Source organism: Periplaneta americana, chromosome 4, assembly GCF_040183065.1.
Source record: "Periplaneta americana isolate PAMFEO1 chromosome 4, P.americana_PAMFEO1_priV1, whole genome shotgun sequence".
Taxonomy (NCBI): Eukaryota; Metazoa; Arthropoda; class Insecta; order Blattodea; family Blattidae; genus Periplaneta; species Periplaneta americana.
In genome coordinates, this window is record NC_091120.1 from 75,818,557 (window position 1) to 75,830,632 (window position 12,076).

The following is a 12,076-nucleotide window of genomic DNA, read 5'->3' on the forward strand; positions in this document are numbered from 1 at the left end:
AATAATATTGTATATTTAAGTAGTTATAGAATTTATATTATTTCTGTAAAATAAATAAATAAATATTTATTTGTTTATTTATTTATTTATTTATTTATTTATTTATTAATAATAGTCCAAGATAGTTTTGCAAACAATGAACGGTAATTCATTTTATAAACACTCGTAATAGTACTTCCTTTTGTGTAAATTTTGTACGAAATCACCCTTTCTTCCAGTCCACCCTTATACAGAGCGCAGCTAATATCTGCATTCCGCTCATGAGCTGTGAGCCGGCTCGGAGAGTGCAAACCTTGTGCAGGCCTGCTCTATATCATGCATCGCTATTGTAGGATAAGCAGCCGTGGTTGGTTGAAACACGTCGTTATGTACCGTTTTGTTGGTCAAAAGTAGTATGATCTAGTAAAAGCGTAATAGTCAATACAATCTTCTATATTGAGAAATTTACGTTGTTTAAATCTTTGTGGGATTTTAAGATTAGTAATAAGTAAATGGTAATCTAAATGGATTTCGCTACCTCTCTTTACTAGTATTTGTGACACAGGCCTTTAAACATTTGGTTTTTTATTGTACAATCAATTTACTGAGGGGGCACGTACCAATTCTCAGTAAATAATTACATCAAATTCGACTGATCAGGTCGTCTTTAATATATGTTATGGACTGTAAAGCTTCGCCTCAATTAATTTTGTCCCCACTCACGTATTACTTGAATATTTCAGAACTGTAATTTTACGTACTTTACATGACTAATGGATGGTATATAGGTCTTCATTGGTATGCATGTGTGAATATGAATACGTGTGTGTGTAGCCTATGTCTGTGCGTTTGTATCGCAGAGGGAGAATGGTCAGGATAAAAATGTCCATTAGGAACGGAATATATAAATCCTCCATACATTCTGAGGTATTAAATATTCCATGGAATCTAGATTGAGCCACTGCACAGTGGATGTTAGTTATAAAATATTAAGAATCAAATTCTCCCGCTGTGTGAGTGTAAGGCAGACATGTGTCAGAATGCGATTTCTTTGTTATAATTAAGTCCATTTTTTAAATATATTTTCAAACGTGGAATACGTAGAACGATTTTAACGAAATATCGTCAATATAATCATCAGTTCACTTACTCCGTCCATTTGAAGGCAGGAAATCTATCGATAATGCTAATTTATTTATAAATTCTGATCATGGTACCACAGTTAATAAAATTTGTAGCTAAACTGGAGAATTAGCACCGTCCCGTTACAGTTACGACTAAATTTAACTAAATCCATAGTGTTTCCAACATAAGAACATGATTTTCGTCTGTGGTGTGGTTAGAAGGAGAAATTTGTTTCTTTTTCTCTCTAGCATCACTGTTACTCTCATCTTTTTCAATGATTTTTCCCTGGACCACAATTTGTTTGGACGACATTTGTACATAGAAAATTAAGACAGATCTTACAAGCGATTTCCAGTTACTAACAGTATGGTAATCAAAATTGTGTGTAAATTTTATCTCGAACTAAAATCTCTCTCGCATTTTCTTTTGTTTCATCACGGCCGAATGGGTTTATCTCTTCGGTATCGATGTTTCTAGTCGGTCATGGCCTTTATGACAGTTTTTGTTCCGTAATATTGATAAACAATAATATAATTAAAGCAGTGATTAATTTCATGGCCCCTAAAAGTTTTTTTTTTTTTCGTAAAAGGCTAGGTATTTTCTCTAGGCCACTAAAACTGCAACGCGGTCATAGTTACGTACTTAATGCTTTAGCGAACATTAACCGGAAATTTACTTTCCGTTATTCAAATGATATTCCGTGAAAAACACCTTTTTGTTTCCTTTATTTCGTTGTCATAACCTATTTTAACATCTTACTAGATATGCATTTTCTTTTAGTGCATTCAAAACATCGTCGTTGTACTGCATAAACCTTGTACTTGACTAATGGAGTGATTTATTTAAGAATATAGTCGCGAATTTTACTACCACCATTTCGATTGACACGGCTCGGTACGGCCCGGTGACTAGTGGCCAACGAGTAACGTCGACTATAGACATTGCTATACCGTGCGTATTATCCAGTTGTTCCCTTTTAATAACTTTACACGAACATTTTTATTTTATTTCTTCAATGTTTCGGTTTCACTTAAATTTTTGTTGTTAAAATTTTAACTGGATGCTTATCACTAGAGCTAGGAAGTTTACGTGGAACTAGTGTCAGTGCGATCAACTGTCGACAAGAACATAACTTTACTATGTTGCATATACTCGTATTTAAGTGGAAATATGCGCGGGTATGGAGAACGAGGGAATACAAGAAGAACAAGGTGAATAATAAGAATAGAAGAAGAGCAAGGGGAATATGAGGCGGACGAGGGGAAGAGGAGAAGGATAAGGGAACGACGATGAGGACGAGGGGGTTTGCTTTTTCTGGAACGGCCAATTCCCAAGTTACCCCTCCCCATATTAATGAGGAGCAAGAAGTACTTGTACATCAAAATCACCAACAAGATTTCCTTCGTAAAATAAGTAAAATTTGAGTGCCCGATTATAGACATACGTTATTTAAAATAATTGTTTCTTTGAATGAAATGGTCCGGATCAAATTCATTGGAAATTAACAAATGAAAAACAGATAATGTTCAGTCATATGACTTACTTTTAATGTAAAATACTATAGTAGTTACTTTACATTATATTATTAATATTGTGAACGTTTCATTATTCAGACATAAATGGTCAATATCTTATGAAAATATTAAAAATACAGATTAAAATGTGCTAAGAAATGTAAAGCATGTTGTAGTTAAAAAATTAAAAACATGATGAAAGCTGGAAATAAAATACTAATAGTACATGTGACATCACTACAAGTTGTATATATAATTATGTATATTTAACTAAACAAATGTAAGTATGTAGCGATATTGTACACAGTAGCACGGATAATTATTGAGTAATAAACATGAACAAGGCAACTTCATTTTGTGAATATAAAAAAACTGTTATAAGTAGGTTATTTTACGACGCTGTATCAACATTTCAGGTTTTTTTAGCGTCTGAATGAGATGAAGGTGATAATGGCGGTAAAATGAATCCGGGGTCCAGCACCGATAGTTACCCAGCATTTGCTCATAAAGATAAAGACTTGTTAAATGTGCATATTTTTACATATGTAATAAGCTGAAATTTGATAGTGAGGTTAAAAACTATAATATAGTATGATAAACTGACCCTGCAAGTAAAGAATAATGTAATTGAAATGTATTTAGCAATGAATTAATAAAATGTAGAATAAATAATACAATGTGATATGAACTCAACGAAATACGTAATAAATTGGAAGTTGACTGACGTAAATTAATTTGACTAGTATCCAAAAATCTAAAGCATGTAAAAAGAATACAATAGATAACAAATTGAGATGAACTGAACTGTTGTTATGTTTAATAAATCTTTGTATCAGTGAGTACGAACCTTATGTTGAATACTGATTGAGTTCGATGTACATGATAAAGTTTAATATACAAATATTATTATAATGTACTGGAAATAAATGAAGAAATGCAGAATAGAAAATTTATTTCTAATGTTTTCATAAGATATCGACCATTTATGTCTGAATGAAGCTTAGATTGGGCGAAAACGTTCACATTATCAATAATATAATGTAAAGTAACTACCATAGTATTTTACATTAAAAATAGGTCATACGATTGAACATTATCAGTTTCTCATTTGTTGTTACTTGACTTATTGGAACTTAAAAAATGAATTCTAAATTCATTGAAAATTTCTCTCTCATGTCAAAATTAGGATGTAATACAAAATCATAATGAGTGTCCTAAGTGCCCTTGGATTTGTCCCACGCTATATCCCTTACTGGCGTACCATACCATACCATATTTTGTATACCTAATCACAATGGTATACCGTGATGCATTACCTGCTGCCCTCATAAGAACTGAAACAGTATTGATCTTCAAAATATGATTAAATTTCTGTTAGGCTATCTTGAGAATTGAAGATAATATTTATCGTATTTACAAACTTATGCTGCATATTTTTAGTAAAATTGTAAAATTTCTATCTATATGCTGTTTAGGAGGAGTATCACATGCACGATATGTAAGTTATCACGTGTTATACTGTGCCCCTTCATGGCCTTTCTGACGTATCATGAATCTTCTTAAAAATTTCCATAATTGTCTGCTATATTTGATGACAACACGTGAATCTGAACACGTGGTCGTATGAACTTACTTGCAAGGGCTGTTTATGTAACCGATAACGTATTTATAGGACCCAGAATTTGTTTACAAGTTCTGCTTCATATTTAGGCATTTTAAAACGCTTCGTCTTCGCTCTTTTAAGGATATTTGTTTTTATTTATTTATTTGTTTATATTTATATATATATATATATATATATATATATATATATATATATATATATATATAACGCAGGCTTACAATAAAGTCCCCTAGAATTGAGACTAATATGTAAAGAAATATCCAACAAAATATGAATATTTTGCTACTATAACATTACAACGAAGTGAAGAGAGGAGACTAGAAGCATTTGAAATGTGGTTATGGAGAAGGATGGAGCCTGTAAAATGGGCAGACAGAATAAGAAATGAAACTGTATTGGAAAGAGAGAGTGAAGAGAGGATGATGCTGAAACTGATCAGGAAAAGAAAATGGAATTGGTTCGATCACTGACTGAGAAGAAACTGTGTACTGAAGGATGCATTGGAAGAAATGGTGAACGGTAGAAGACTTCGAGGCAGAAGAAGATATCAGATGATAGATGACATTAAGATATATGGATGATATGCGGAGACTAAGATGAAGGCAGAAAATAGGAAAGATTGGAGAATTCTGGGTTTTCCTTCTTCCTTAATACGTCTGAATATTTTAGTGTGTGTTTTTGCTGTTGTATAATTTTATTCACTTTTCCTTTGTTTACAATATTCACTGACAAAATACTTGAAGGTCAGTGTATGCAGCTCTCTGAGAACATTGTTCTGAGTACTATTCCTCATCTGAAATACGCTCCAGTTACTTCGTGTGAAGTTGAGAGGTCGTTTCCCAATTATAACAACATTCTAACAGACAGAAAGCAATCGATGACCACAGAAAATATGGAAACGTATTTAATTATCAATATCTCCTTTTTTATTTTAGTTGGTTATTTAACGACGTTGTATCAACTACTAGGTTATTTAGCGTCGATAAGTTTGGTGATAGCGAGATGGTATTTGGCGAGATGAGACAGAGGATTCGCCATAGATTACCTGGCATTTACCTTACGATTGGGGAAAAAACTCAACCAGGTAATCAGTGCTAGCGGAGCTCGAACCCGCGCCCGAGCGCAACTTCAGACCGGCAGGCAATCGCCTTAACCGACTGAGCCACGCCGGTGGCTCAATATCTCCTTCAAACAATATTTAAATGAGGTTGAATCACATGTGCACCTGTAATTCTTTTCAGTTCTGTTTTCTTATCAGTGTGCAAAAATACATTTAATAAAGCTTATTAATGTATTTTACACACTGTGAGAGTAACTTCAAAGCCATATATTATTTTGTAATTATTAAGTTAATTAATGTGATTGCATTATTTTACTCAATTTGTGCTTGTATGACTATATCGTGTTAAAACATGGTAAGTGACGTTTTAGTGTTTTGAAGTTATTAGGTAGGTAAACATTTATACATTCAACAGTTTGTATAGTGACCAAGAAAGTGAAATCTGTATACTTCTGCCATCTGTTGAGATGTTGGAAAACTAACTACTGTATTAGACGCAGAATGTAAGATACCGTATTATACGTTACATATCTAATTTTTGACCAAAATATCAGTTACCATGTTATACGCCCGAACCCCTCAATTCATACCTCCAGCCAAGACCTATTTCAGTCATAAATTTTACGATTTAGAAATTTCTTCGGAAAAATGATTGAAGTATTTATTTTCTGTAAAAATGTTTTTTTTTCTCTTACGTCACAAACTTACATTCTTAACTTCTTTCTCCACTCAGATAAAAAATCAGATAGGAACATTCGTGGTCCCTTTTTATTATAAAAGCGTTAGCTTTTTTTTCATATGCTGCCAGTCACTTTCACTAGCAGGCGAATGCCCTAAATAGCATATTGTTTTCTTTGAACTACATGTTGTTGATTACTTGATAAAGTGAAGTTCAACAGCTAAAACGTTACTATAAACTACTAACACGTTTTGTTTCTATAAATTACAAATACCAATTTTTGTAAGTTGTGAAGTAAATATTAGCGGGGATTACAATATACGAATAACTATTTTGTGTAAACCTGACCAAAATTATTGACATTCCTATACTTAAAGAGTGCCGTTTATTAATGAAATCAGTTATTTGACAATCTGGATTTTTTTATATAAATTGTGTTTGCGTACAATGTAAAACAATTTATATTATAAAAATGCGTGATTAGTTTGTTTTTAAAGGATTAATCAACACACATAAGAATGTAACTGATATATGACAATGAATGGAGTTGTCTCTAAATCAACTCTTCTTAACTTTTTTCAATAACGCATAAATATTTTTAATTTAGGACATTAGCTATACCACTAACCAAATTTATTATGGGGAAACGTCAGTGTCGTAATTAGAGTTTCCATGCTCTTATATCAATAATTCATTGTTTTATTTAAACATGTTTAATTAATTGATTTATATATTTAAGTATGACTTTACTATTTTCAATGTGCAAGCTTACTTCTGCCATCCGAACAGCAAACAAACGAGTCTTCTCGACTCTTCCTGCACTGCGAAATGACAAAGTTCCTTTCAATGTGCAGACTTACACCTACCGCCATTTTCTCCTCGCGTATGTGGTACCTAAGAGGTTATGTCCATTTTCGGCTTTCCCCCTTCAAAACTTTCTAAAGCTCTTCAGTGGAGCAGAGTAACCCGGAGTGAGACAAGTGGCCAACAAGCTTGGAGCTCACATATTCAGTTTCTTTCAGCCCCGAACCCTTTGCGAGGACGCGTTTTGAGTAACTTTTAAATTTCTTCTCCCACTTCTCCTCCTTCAATTCAATTGAAATTACTATTTTTGTCATTGTTTCATTATGTATTTCACTTCTGGTAGTGTTAAAGAGAAGGGCTCATGGCCTTAACTCTACCAGAATAAATAAACAAATTAAATAACACTTCGTCTTTGAATTTATTCATTGGAATGTTCCATAAATTCATATAAGTCTAGCCCTATTTGTTACATTAAATGATAAAAAATACATCATAAACATAATATTCCTGCTGTTACTTGAATCTGTAACTGAAGTAAATTAACACAGTTCAGTGTGAAGGTTGTGCTTGTTTAGCAAAACACAACTTCTTTATGGCAGGTTTCAATTGAGATAATTTGAGTCTTAATTGGGGTTCAACATTCACTTATTCCTGTACTTATTGTTTTAAACACTTCCTAAATTAAAGAAGAAAACCCACTTTCACAAAGGTGAGTAGTTGTGAACATAATAACAAACTTTAAAGCATTTTCTGAGATGAAAAGTTATTAATTTCCTCTTGCCAACTAAAATCTATTAAATACATCCTCTTGGCCTCAGACTTCCATCAAAAGAGTTCGTGTTTCTCAGAAGTACCTAGTTAAGGATTCTAGCAAGGTATCGTCTATAGAAAATAGGTCAATAGGTAAAGTTTTCAGGAAAATTTACTTTGAAATCTGTAATTAGGTTTCCTTCAGTTTACTATTAAGAAAAATATTATTTTCAGTCACGAAAGCATCCAACAATGGTAAAGGACACGTGTTTCTACAATCTATTTCTTTAATAACGAACCCCAGTTTTTATAAGAGCTGTAATTTTGTTCTGAACCAAGAATAATGAAGTGGTTGTACCATGCAAGATCTTATTCAGTTTTATTGGGGCGGAAAAATATATCTGCTAGGTAGGCCAATCGGGAAAGCCATAGTTCAACAGCGAACATTTAAATCTGAAGATTCAGAGAAAAAAAGCTTTACCTTTGACCTACGTTTAAACAGACGCAGACGGCTCAATAAATTCTCCTTCGACAGTCGCCTAACTTCGGTATGAAATAGAGTGTGTTTCAAAAGTTTAATTCATTTAGTGTTTTGCCCAAGGGGAGGTCTTTTACTGCAAACTTAGCTTTCTCAAATCTTTATTATTTTTCTGCCTTCCTCTTTGTCTTCTCATATGATCCATATATCTTAATGTCGTCTATCATCTCATATCTTCTTCTGCCCCGAACTCATCTCCCGTTCACTATTCTTTCCAGTGCATCCTTCAGTAGGCAGTTTCTTCTCAGCCAGTGACCCAACCAATTCCTTTTTTTCTTCCTGATCATTTTCAGCATCATTTTTTCTTCACCCACTCTTTCCAGCACAACTTCATTTCTTATTCTATCTGTTCACACGTTCCATTCTTCTCCAACTCCACATTTAAAATGCTTCTATTTGCTTCTCTTCACTTCGTCGTAATGTCCAAGTTTCTGCCCCATACAATGCCACACTTCATAAAAAGCAATTGACTTGTCTCTTCCTTAGTTCTTTTAGAGGTCCGCAGAAGCTGCTCCTTTTTCTATTAAAAGCTTCCTTTGCCATTGCTGCCCTCCTTTTGACTTATTGGGAGCAGTTCATGTTACTGCTTATAGTAAACCCCAAGTATTTGAAGCTGTTCACTTGCTCTACTCCAGGGGTCGTCAGCACAGAGCACGCTGGGGCTAGCCTCTCTTACCCGCGGAAAACGCAGTGCACTATAGTGGTCTCGTAGCTGCTAGCGGGTATGCTCTCTATCTCTCCCTGTTGCACTACAGTGCACACGGGACGGCACCGCGTACCCATTACACATTTCAGCGAGTGCTGACGACCACTGCTCTACTGTCTCATTTAGAATTCGCAAGTTTACCTTCTTTATTTTTCTTCCTATGACCATGGTCTTCGTCTTATTTACATTTATCTTCACACCATACTGTTCACAGCTGTCATTTAGCTCCTGTAGCATATCCCTTAGTATCATTTCCTCTTCTGATAATAAAGCCATATCAGCAGCAAATCTTATACACTTTATTCTTCCTCCTACTATCACTCTTCCCATGTTCTGAAAACAGTTCTTCACTAAATCCTCCAAGTAAATGTTGAACAGGGTAGGTGATAAAGGACATCCTTGACGTACTCCTCTCCCTATTTCACTTCCTTTTGACATTTCTTCTTCTATTCTGATTTTGATTTGCTGTTTCATATAAAGATTACTGGAATCCACACCTATTTTATTTCCACTGCCTGACCAAAACATTATTGTAATCCAGTTAACACCAATCACCGCCATACCTGTCACGTGTACTGTACAGAGCGCAGGAAACTTAGCTTCAGCAAAACTGATTGTATTAATTTACTCACATATTTATCTTACTTCAAATATTAATGTACCTTTTGGGCACTTTAATTTAAAGTTTCGCAGGTGAAATCAAACTTTATTTTGAAAAACACTGATTTCGAAAAATTCGTGCTAAAATCTTTCGCGTTATATCGCGAGTTTAAAATATGTTTTGATCTAGATGGACTTGTAACATAACATTTTTGCTTTTATCAGCTGAAAATCCTTTTTTGCTAAAAACTAGGTATCTTTAGCAATTACCTGCGAAACGTTGGAAATATATCAGACTGTTGAAAGTCCCGAAATTTGTCTCCTGAACTTCATAAAATTTCAAATCCGTTCCCTTGTTTGTTTTTGTAATAGAATTTTCAAGTTCAGTTTACTTAGCAAATCTTAATGCTTATTCTGGTGTAAAGTACATTAATATTTTTAAATCTTATAATGACATCACATTAAATATAGATAAAAATATGTATATATGTGTTTGTTTATAGTTTTGATATTATCACTCCATATTCTGCTACATTTATAAATTCATTTGGAAATCTACGGGTTATCAAACTGACTTCTATATGTAAAGCCACATAGATCATGACGTCTGGATTATATTCAGAGGTTGTCGTCGTTGTTGAGGCGTAAATTAATACAGTGGTAAAGTTTTTTTTAATCAAGTACGTATATTTATCAAAGATGTAGGAACTTGGGGTCATAAAGTGGTGGAGGCTCTCCGTTCGATGGTCAGTTGTGATGCGAAATGGCCCGAAATAAAATATAAACAAATCAGTAAATAACAAAATAAAAATTAATAAATTAATACATAATCAAAATAGGGTAACGAATGAATAAATATCAGAGTGTATATGAATGAACCAATGAATGAATGAATGAATGAGTGAAGTGGTGTGAATGAATAAATGTAATAGACAACAAAGATATTAATGGTTAATTATGAATTGACACTTCTAGGGTACCCAACGTGGTTGAATTTAGAGAAAATTAATATACATCTTGATTACAAAACTTTTAACACTGTATCACTTTGGAAAACGTATTATATGTCTTTCACGTGTTAAATTTTATGTTACCTTGTTAACATGTTTCGGCCTGCTATTGGCTATCATCAGAACTGGTTCTTGCTGGTCTTGGTGCCTTTTGTTTTGTTTCCTGTGGGGGTGTGTTTGTGTAGTGTAATGTGGAGTCAAAGAATGTGTGTTTTGAAATTTAGTTGTGTTGAGAATTTCATTTGGATGTGTTTTTATGTGTTTGTATATTTCGTGTTCTAGAAACTAAACACACTAGAACAATACGAAATACACAAACACACAAAAACACATCCAACTGAAATTCTCAACACACAACTCAATTTCAGAACACACACGCTCTTTCACCCCACATTAGTCTACACTACACAAACACACCCCCATAGGAAACAAAACAAAAGGCACCAAGACCAGCAAGAACCAATTATGATGGCTAATAGCAGGCCGAAACATTTTAACAGGGTAACATAAAATTTAACACGTGAAAGACATATATTATAGTACGTTTTCCAAATAAAATCAATAACTTTTCTCCTATGTAACAAATTTTGTACAGTAGTTACAGGTAGTATATTTGTTATGTATACAAACTCCGATTACGTTTGTATAAGGGAAACTAGCCCTTGTAGAGGGTTGAATTTAGAGAAAATAAGTTTTCTCCTTTTTAACAGGTTTCCGGGAAACTTTGTACAATAGTTACAGGTAGTATATTTCTTTGGTGTGTGGATAAGCTTCAGGGCTTCTACCGTGTTGTCTTGGTGTTGTTGGTTGACGTTTCGACCGCTGTGTTGTGGTCATCTTCAGAGCAGTTGTTGGATAAGGAAATAGTCTGCCAGCTCTTATATATATAGTAGTCTCGATGGGGGAAGTACTTTCATATACTATAAATTCTGATTACATTTGTATGAGGGAAACTATTTATAGGAGGTTGCATTTAGATAAAATTAAATTAATTTAGACAAAACTAACAACTTTTCTTCCTTCTAAAATGGGCCCATTCAGTAATGCATCTAACATAAAAAAGACTGTGTGATAAAGGGAACTGATGTTATTTCTCACAAATAAATTCGGATGGGTACCGACTGCGCCCGGAAGGGTCAATTTTGCCCAACTGCGCGCGAGCGTCTGAATTGTAAACAGGTGAACTGAGCGCGAGCTACTGAAGTGTAAACAGGCAAACTGCGCACGAATACGTCTAATGCTTGGGAGTCTTTCTCATGTAACAAGTCTGCCAGCATTAGTAATAATGAACGTAAAACCCAGCAATCCGAATATTAGAAGTTTTGCAGATTACTTAACAATAATTTTATTTCATAGAATCTCATTCTGCGTTTCCTCCATAAATTTGGGCTTCTGACACTATCATATCAGAAAGAACAACCAATGCTTTTGAGGCATTCTACAGGGGTTTCGGACTTAACTTTAACAGTACACATCCACATAGGCTATTATACAACTTTCTTGATGCTATCATTCAAAGGCAGATAAGTATTCACATCAAAATAAGCCACATAATTTGAGTGCATATTTTAAATTCTTGATAAATTCCCTATACTAATTTCGGCATACATATGACACTGCATTTTTAACCATATCTATGAATGGAAAATAGGTTAGCATTCATAGAGAGTCCTAAGTCTAAAAAAAA